This window comes from Saccopteryx bilineata, chromosome 3 (assembly GCF_036850765.1).
Source record: "Saccopteryx bilineata isolate mSacBil1 chromosome 3, mSacBil1_pri_phased_curated, whole genome shotgun sequence".
Classification (NCBI taxonomy): domain Eukaryota; kingdom Metazoa; phylum Chordata; class Mammalia; order Chiroptera; family Emballonuridae; genus Saccopteryx; species Saccopteryx bilineata.
Window position 1 is genome coordinate 124644841 of NC_089492.1, and position 10193 is coordinate 124655033.

Sequence of the window (10193 nt, forward strand, 5' to 3'; positions counted from 1 at the left end):
GAAAGTCCCTATGCTAAATGTGTCATTTTTAGATATATTATTTTTAATTAGTTTTCATGGTAAAATTAAGACATCATTTTTATAAAAGTACTACTTTAAAAAAAATTGCCTCAACTGCAGTTATCAGAGATAATCACTGTAACTGAGTTTGTGTGTGTCCCTGAAACATGTTCAGTGAAAATCAAATCATTATGACTGAAGATGAAATACTGAGAAGGAATCTGAGATGTATGGAATGCAGTGGATTTAGAGTAACTCATAATTTTGTCAATTTGAGCATATTTAGTTTACAATCATTCATCAAATGTCAGAAATTCAAAATGTAGGCATTTTGAAAGATGGGTTGGCCTCTCTTACTGACCAAAGCAAGAAACTCAAGACCGGTCCATTTGTTCCTTCTCCTATAAATCTCCCAGAGGTTGCCACTTACATCTCTCAGTTTTGTGTTACACTGCATAAAACACGGGCATGTAGCAGGTTGCATCTCTGACACTGAATCTAGTCTGAGTCCACTGAGAGAGGTAAATCTAAACTGCACCTTTAATACCCAGGTTTTCCCCATAAGGCCCAAAAACAAAAATAAAAAATAAATAAAAGGATAATAACTAGTTGTTCTTCCATTTTGTCTTTTTCCATTAAGTTTTGGTGTAAAACAATATGAGAAGGAACAGGTACCAAATGTCCTGCTGAAAACATATGTTTTTAAGTAACTACATTAGTGAAAAAAGACAAAAAGACCTAATAAGTGGATTATTTTTCTCAGAAAACTTAGCAACCAGAAGATGACTGTTGGGAAGTATTGTGTCAAATAAGTTGGAGGGAAAGGCACTGAAGAAAAGAGATATCAGATACAAGAACAGTAACAGGCCCTGGCCGGTTGGCTCAGCAGTAGAGCGTCAGCCTGGCGTGCGGGGAACCTGGGTTCGATTCCCGGCCAGGGCACACAGGAGAAGCGCCCATTTGCTTCTCTACCCCCACTCCTCCTTCCTCTCTGTCTCTCTCTTCCCCTCCCGCAGCCAAGGCTCCATTGGAGCAAAGATGGCCCGGGCGCTGGGGATGGCTCCTTGGCCTCTGCCCCAGGCACTAGAGTGGCTCTAGTTGCGGCAGAGCTACGCCTGGGAGGGGCAGAGCATCGCCCCCTGGTGGGCAGAGCATCGCCCCTGGGCCCCTGGTGGGCGTGCCGGGTGAATCCTGGTCGGGCGCATGCAGGAGTCTGTCTGACTGTCTCTCCCTGTTTCCAGCTTCAGAAAAATAAAAAAAAAAAAAAAAAAAAAAAAAAAGAACAGTAACAGCTAGGCAAGAGGTAATGAGATGTACCAATGACAGAGAAAAGAAAGGAGTAAATGTGAAAGACATGAAGCAAAACCAGACTGACTATGCAACCTAGAGGATATGGGGAACAGGAGAGGGAGACATCAAAGATGAAAAATTTTAGTTTGGCTAACTAGTAATATCCTGTAGAGAAGTAGAGAAGGCAGGAGAAATTTGGTTGCTGAGTGAAAAGAGATGAGTATAGATTTAAGAATGCTATATTTGAGTTACTGATGAGCTATCCCAGTGGAGGCACCCAAGCAGAAGCTGGCAGTGCAGGTTAGAAACCTTTTATTGTATTTCATATAAAATAGTTCAATTAAAAATTTAGAAAGGAATCAAAGATTAGAAGTGAAATGTTCACATTTTCCCTTTAATGTTAGGACACAAAAAAAGAACTCAGAGATGGTAATAAAGCTGCTAAGTAGAAAGAAAACTAGAGGAAAAGAGTTTTAAGAAAGAATAATGTGGCTCTGGTCACTTGGCTCAGTGATAGAGTGTCCACCGGCATGTGAATGTGCTGGGTTTGATTCCCAGTCAGGGCACACAGGAGAAGTGACAATCTGCTTCTCCACCCCTCTCCCCCCTTCTCTCTTTCTCTCTCTCTCTCTTTCTCTCTTCCTCTCCCACAGCCATGGCTCAACTGATTTGAGAACGTTTGCCCTGGGCGCTGAGGATGGCTCCATGGAGCATCCACCTTAGGTGCTAAAAATAGCTCGATTGCAAGCATGGCCCCAGATGGGCAGAGCATCAGACAGGGATCCTGGTCAGGGTGCATGCCAGAGTCAGTCTCTATCACTGCTCCTCTCACTTGGAAAAAGAAGAAAGAAAAAAGAAATAAAGAATAATGTTTATAGTCACATAGGCAACCCCACGCTTCAATGTCTCCATAATTATGTTTAAATTAGAAAAACCACAGGAAATTTTCTCATATGTACACCTTCAAGATCATTGTGATATCCAAAAATCTGCCTTATTCTTAAAGGACTGATAACTGTCATTAATTTACATATAACATTTAAGGATGGCAGAAGAAACAAATTACCATTCCTATAGTTGTTTAAGGTATTCTAGTGCAGTATTACCTCAAAATATCCACTTTTACTCATCATTGCATTGACTAATGTTGACTAGAAACCATATTTAATTTTATACTCTTAAACGGAAGAAAATGCAAATTAAAATGAACAGTCAATTAAAATCACTTGAAAGTAATGTCTTATTCTGTTAACAGAGATTGGGAGGAAAGTCCTACCACTCCTAGATAAACATATATGTACCAGTGCAAGAATCCCAGATTTAAGACTATTTTGAACCTTTTTGTCACCTAATTTCACACAGAATTCTTTTTTCGGTGGGCACTGAAGTTGCATGGGGAACAGATTACCTTCCTTCCCAGAATCCTTTTTTTTTTTTTTTGTATCAAGGATAAAGCAGGAATGCCAGCTAGCCTCCTGCTCCAGGGCGTGGTTGAGAAAGGTTCCCTGACACCTGAGATGGTGGAGAACTGACTAGTTTCCTTCTCGCAAAGCATTAGAAGCAGGAGCCAAGGATTCTAAATTTCATCTTGAAAACTCATTTCTCCATAGAAACCATTTTACAAAGAGTTCTAGAAACAATGCCCCTCCTACAAAAGCCTACTTAAATTATAATGTAGCTGAAACTCTGTATATTTGCTATTAAAAAGACAATGGTAGAAAGAATGCTCTTAAAATATATATAGCTTTATGAATTAATGAGTTTGGGGGAGATGTATACCACATACTGAATGGATTTTTTTTTTATGTTAAGCACAACTACTTTTAAAATTTTGAATTGTATTTACTTTTATAAATTCCCATAAGGGAATTTACATATTTGTTCAAAATAAAATCTATCATTTACTTTTCAGATAAAACACAAATGAGAAATATCCTTCAATCAATTAAAATTAATAAACGTAAATAAAATTTAAAAAAAGATATTTTTTTAAAGACTTTATTCATTTTTAGAGAAAGAGGAGAGAGAGAGAGAGAGAGAGAGAGAGAGAGAGAGAGAGAGAGAGAGAAGGGGGAGGAACAGGAAGCATCAACTCCCATATGTGCCTTGACCAGGCAAGCCCAGGGTTTTGAACTGGCAACTTCAGCGTTTCCAGGTCTACATTTTATCCACTGTGCCACTGCAGGTCAGGCTGAAATATCTTTTAATTAGGAAAAGTTTTCAAAAACAATGTGATGTTTGTTATGTAAATTACTTTTATACTACATACTGGATCAAAATGAAAAGGGGGAAAAAAGACTTTTTAAGATTTTATTCCTGAACTTCTTGAATCCACATCTAATTCCAAATGTTGGAGGAAAAACTCACAGTGTTTTTTAAAGGTTGTTAACATTTCACATGATGAGCTTTATTCTCTTTCTGTGTTGATTATTTTTCCATATTCTAAGTACATTCAATTGGATAATTATCCACATGAAGTTGACAGTTGAAACCATGAGACAGAGGACAGAAATCAGAGAACATAAAAGCAATAGGGCTAGACCAAGGGCAAAAACAAAAGTGACATCTCCGTTTAAGTAGCGGAAAGAGAAGTGACAGAAAAGATAATGGACTAGGCAGAAGGGCAGAAGACTTGGCAAGATGACCAGGAAGCTGAAGAGTTCTAGAGGAAAGACAGTGTGGTCAAAGAGGACCAAACAAATGAAGAAGTGCTGGCACTTGGTTTACACCTGAGCGTAGTTATTGAGATGTCTTAGGTTATGTCTTGAAATAGTGTTTCTGAATTACAAGTCTCAATTATTTCTTTGGTCTCTTGTACATAAAAATGTAAACAGAAAAGCTGTTCATTTGGACATTGATAGTATTTCCATTATACTAGTTTAGTAAAAGTATTTACCTTATCACATTTTTCTTTTCTTTTTTTTAATTTTTTTAAGACTTTATTTATTCATTTTAGAGAGGAGAGAAGGAGGAGAGAGAGAGAGAGAGAAAGAGAGTGAGAGAGGAGGGGAGGAGCAGGAAGCATCAACTCCCATATGTGCCTTGACCAGGTAATCCCAGGGTTTTGAACCGGTGACCTCAGCATTCCAGGTCGACGCTTTATCCACTGCGCCACCACAGGTCAGGCATCACATTTTTCTAAACAGTATTTTCCTCAACATAATAGAAAAGATTTAAATGCAAAACAGACATATGATGACATTGGAGAAGACCTGTTTGTCATACTTGTTAATTCACTAATATACTTACACACTCACAAATAACTACACGTGCTCCACACAAGACAGTGTGTATGACTAAAGTGAGACTCTAGTTCTAATTCCACCTCTGGTTCTAGTTCACTTCTGTAAGAATTTTGAGTTGTTATTTAAGTCTAAGTCTGTGCTGTCTAATATGGTAACAACTAGCCACTTGTGATTACTTACAGTTAAATTAATTGGAATTGAAAAAAATTAAAATTCAGTTCTTCTATCTCTTGAGTCACATTTCAAGTGCTTGATAGCTGTTTACCTTAGTGGCTACTCTATTGGACCTCATAGGAAGTTCTATTGGACAGCATTCATTTAAGTCCTTTACCTGAAAATATTCATCACCAACCATTAATATAATGTGTATTTATTGGGTATACAAATTTCAAATATAACAAGTTAATTGAACCTATTTCAGGTGCCCTTAGCATTTAAACATATAATATAGACACTCAAAAAACCCAGAAAAGTATATATGAACAAATGAAATGTGCTAATGTCAGAAAAAAATGGGTGTGTTTATATTAAAGAAAGACTGAAAAATAGTATGGTCAGTACTTTTATTGACAAAAATACATAAAATATTTAATGTAACTTTTTCAAAATCAAATAATATATTACAACAAAAAAATTTAAATTCATAAAAATATTTTAGCAACTTCATAGACAGAATTAGTAGTTGATTCACTTTGTTTTCACCAATGACTTTTATTTTTTACTATAATTTGAGTTTTACATTATACCCACAGTATTTGTGTGTGGGTGTGACAGAGACAGAGAGAGACAGAAAAAGGGGCAGATAGGGATGGAGAGAGAAGAAGAGAGAGAGATGAAAAGCATCAATTCTTTGTTATGGCACCTTAGTTGTTCATTGATTGCTTTCTCATATGTGCCTTGACCAAGGGGGCTACAGCAGACTGAGTGACCCCTTGCTCAGGCCAGTGACCTTGGACTTTACTTCCATTGTTTCCACTAGAGGGTGCCACTCTAAACTTTCCACTTTTGAACAAGCCTGTTCTCTTTCTTGACTGTGGACACTGGTGGCGGAGTAAGCGGACATTCCAAAGGCCACCTTCCAGGACCAAATTGGATTACAACTTAAGAACAATCATCTTGAAAAACCAACTTTGGACTAAATGAAGAGGAATCCACAACCAAGCAGTCACAGAAGCCAAATCAAAAATGGAAGGAGGATGGAGACCTGAAAAAGGCTGCCCCGTTCTCAGGAGCAAGTGGAGTGAAGGGTCTGGAGGGACTCTCATTGCAGGGAGGTTCACCCTGAGAGGAGAGGGTCTTCAGCCACAGGCCCAGAGCCCTGGCCTAGAGCCCCAGAGCCTAGAAAAGGCACCCACAACGCACTTGGCAGTGAAAAGAGCCCAGGTTTCTGTCTGTGAGAAAGAGATGGTACTCTCAGCAACACAGGCTCTGTCTTAAAGGGCCAGCACAGAAAATCTCATTCATAGCCACTTACCTGGGGCTCCAGCGGAAAAAGAACTGAGAGGACTGAGATTGTGAGGTTGTGTTTACCTCACTAGGGAGAAATAGAATTGGAGTATCCAGCAGTGCTTAAAGTATTAGGCTTTGAAGTAGGGACCACTTTCCCTGTACTGAGCTCCTGACCAAGAGATCCCTGAAATAGGGAATCCCAATAAGCTTGTATTTCCAACCTCAGCTGCCCTAACCTATCAAGATTGCAACCTGTAGAGGGGTTGGGGGATGAGGCCAGTCTGAGCCCACACTATAGCCTTTCTACAGAAGACTGTGGGAAGACCAGGCAGCTGCAAGATGAGATGGAGCAGCTGAAAAGTGGAGGCAAATCTTACAGAGCTTGGGGCTTTTACAGAGCTTCTGTCATCTTTAAATAGGAGGAAGCTGATCCTTATACATATATTGGCCCCTCCCACACTACCCAGGCACAGAAAACATAGACACAAACAGTGAACAGAACAGTAGCTCCACACAGGTAGCTCACAGCAGGGTACAAACAATGGCTGATGCCAAGCCAAGAAGACCCAGACCAACATAACCAGTAGTGGGTGGCATACAGCACAACACTAGACTTGGCTAGCTGCAAAGCAGCAAGCCCAAAGGAGTAGTCCAGCAAAAATCTAGACACTGCAAAGAATAAATATGCCCAACAGGACAGACACTACACAGTGTCTAATACACATGATCAAGGTTGACCCTTAGAGCTAGCCAGCCTGAAAAAATAACTGTACCCATGAAAGGACCAACACATTCAATACTCATATACAACAGGAGGGTAAGTACTACCTTGAAGAACCATTTTTAGAGCAAGGAATGCAGGTGGCCTGGAGGTCAGTACCCCGAGCACATCTTCCTCATAAAGACACCACAAAAATTTCAAAGTCAGACAGGGCTACCTAATACACAGACAAAATTGGCAGACAAAGAAATGTGACACAAAAGAAAAATCCCCAGAAAAAGAACTAAATAAAATGGAAGTAATCAAACTATCAGATGCAGAGTTTAAAATAATGATTTTTAGGATGCTCAAGGATCTTAGAACAACAATGGATGGACATAATGAACACCTAAATAAGGAGATAGCAAGCATCAAAAAGGACTTTGAAATCATAAAAAAGAACCAGTCAGAAATGACAAATATATCAGAAATGAAGACTGCACTAGAAGGAATCAACAGCAGGCTGGATGAAGCAGAGGATTGAATCAGTGATTTAGAAGACAAGATAAACATAAGCACAGAAGCAGAGCAGCAAAATGAAGAGTCATAAAAAGTCTGAGGAAACTCTAAGAGACCTCTGTGACAACATGAAGAGAAATGACATCCACATCATAGGGGTTCCTGAAGGAGAAGAGAACAAAAAAGGGATAGAGAACCTGTTTGAAGAAATCATAGCTAAAAATTTCCCTAAACTGATGAAGGAAAAAGTCACACAAGTTCAAGAAGCATGGAGAGTCCCATTAAAGAGGAACCCAAGGAGGCCTACATCAAGACATGCCATAATTAAAATGCCAAAGTTAAAAAACAAAGAAAGAATACTAAAAGCTGCGAGAGAAAGGCAGCTAATTACCTACAGAGGAGCCCCCCGTAAGGATGACATCAAACTTCTCAACAGAAACACTTGAGGCCAGAAGGGATTGGCAAGAAATATTCAAAGTGATACAAAACAAGAACCTAAAACCAAGACTACTTTATCCACCAAGTAGAGGCAGATTAAGGTCAGTTGAGGCCCTGGGCGCAGAATAAAATATTGGACCCCTTGTCATTAGAAAAAGTGTAAACTTGGGGTTTTGCAGAGCCCTTTAGATATCGGGGCCCAGGGTGTGTGTCAGGTGTGCCTGCTGTTAAATCCACCTCTGCCAGCAAGGCTATAATTTAAAATTGAAAAAGAAATAAAAAGCTTCTCAGACAAAAAAAAAAAACAAGAACACATAAAAACAAAAAACAACCCCCCCCCCAAAATCTCAAGGAATTTATTATAACCAAACTAGTACTACAAGAAATGTTAAGGAGCCTGCTGTAAAAAGAGCAAACAACAAAAAAAAGAAATTGAGAAAAAGAGAATTGTAGATTTAAAGAATAAAATGGCAAGAAATAACTACATATCAATAATAACCTTAGGCCCTGGCCGGTTGGCTCAGTGGTAGAGCGTCGGTCTGGCATGCGGAGGTCCCAGGTTCGATTCCTGGCCAGGGCACACAGGGGAAGTGCCCATCTGCTTCTCCACCCCTCCCCCTCTCCTTCCTCTCTGTCTCTTTCTCATCCCCTCCCGCAGCCAAGGCTCCATTGGAGCAAAGATGGCCCGGGCGCTGGGGATGGCTCCTTGGCCTCTACCCCAGGCGCTAGAGTGGCTCTGGTTGCAACAGAGCAACACCCCAGAGGGGCAGAGCGTTTCTAGTTTCTGAAGCGTTTTTAGCTTCAGAAAAATACAAAATAATAATAACCTTAAATGTAAATGGGTTAAATGTTCCAATCAAAAGACATAGGATAGGCCCTGGCTGGTTGACTCAGTGGTAGAGCGTTGGCCAGGTGTGTGGAAATTCTGGGTTCAATTTCCAGCCAGGGCACACAGGAGAAGTGCCATCTGCTTCTCCACCCTTTCTCCTCTGCTTTCTCTCTATCTCTCTCTTCCTCTCCTGCAGCCAAATCTCCATTGGAGCAAAGTTGGCTCAGGTGCTGCAGATGGCTCCATGGCCTCCAACTCAGATGCTAGAATGTCTTCTGTTGCAATGGAGCAATGCTCCAGGTGGGCAGAGCATCACCCCCTGGTGGGCTTGTTGGGTGGATCCTGGTAGGGCACATGTGGGAGTCTGTCTCTGCCTCCCCACTTCTCCCTTTAGAAAAAATACAAAAAAAAAAAAGACATAGTGTAGCTGCATGGATAAGAAAATAGGACCTGCATATATGCTGTCTACAAGAGACCCACCTCAGAACAAAATATACACAGATACACATAGACTGAAAGTGAAGGATTGTCAGCCCTGGCCGGTTGGCTCAGTGGTAAAGCATCGGCCTGGCATGCAGGAGACCCGGGTTTGATTCCCAGCCAGGGAACACAGGAGAAGTGTCCATCTGCTTCTCCACCCTTCCCCCTCTCCTTCTTCTCTGTCTCTCTCTTCCCCTCCCGCAGCCAAAGCTCCATTGGAGCAAGGTTGGCCCGAGCGCTGAGGATGGCTCTATGGCCTCTGCCTCAGGCACTAGAATGGCTCTGATTGCAACAGAGCGACGCCCCAGATGGGCAGAGCATCTCCCCCTGATGGGCAAACCGGGTGGATCCCGGTTGGGCGCATGCGGGAGTCTGTCTGACTGCCTCCCCATTTCCAACTTCAGAAAAATACCGAAAAAAAGAAAAAAAAATTCTTATCTTTCAAAAAAAAAAAAAAAGAAAGTGAAGGATTGGAAAAAGGTATTTCATGCAATTGGAAATTAAAAAAAAAAAAGCTGGGGTAGCAATACTTATATCTGACAAAATAGCTTTTAAATAAAACAAAGGCTATAGTAAGGAACAAAGAAGGTCACTGCATAATGATACAGGGAGCAATCAGAAGGAGGATATAACCATTGTAAATATTTATGCATCTAGGCCCTGGCCGGTTGGCTCATTGGTAGTGCGTCAGCCTGGCGTGCAGGAGTCCCGGGTTCGATTCCCAGTCAGGGCACACAGGAGAAGGGCCCATCTGCTTCTCCACCCCTCCCCCTCTCCTTCCTCTCTGTCTCTCTCTTCCCCTCCCTCAGCCGAGGCTCCATTGGAGCAAAGATGGCCCAGGCGCTGGGGATGGCTCGGTGGTCTCTGCCTCAAGCACTAGAATGGCTCTGGATGCAACAGAGCGATGTCCCAGAGGGGCAGAGCATCACCCCCTGGTGGGCATGCCAGGTGGATCCCGGTTGGGTGCATGTGGGAGTCTGACTGCCTCCCCGTTTCCAACTTCAGAAAAATACACACACACAAAAAAAATTATGCACCTAATATAGGAGCGCCTAGATATATAAAACAGATTTTGATGGACATAAAGTGCAAGATTGACAGAGATACAATAATAGTAGGGGATTTTAATGCCCCACTGACATCAATGAATAGATTCTCCAGACAGAAAAATAACAAAGAAACAGTGGCATTAAACAACACACTAGATCAGCTGGATTCAATTGACATTTTTAGAATTTTTCAC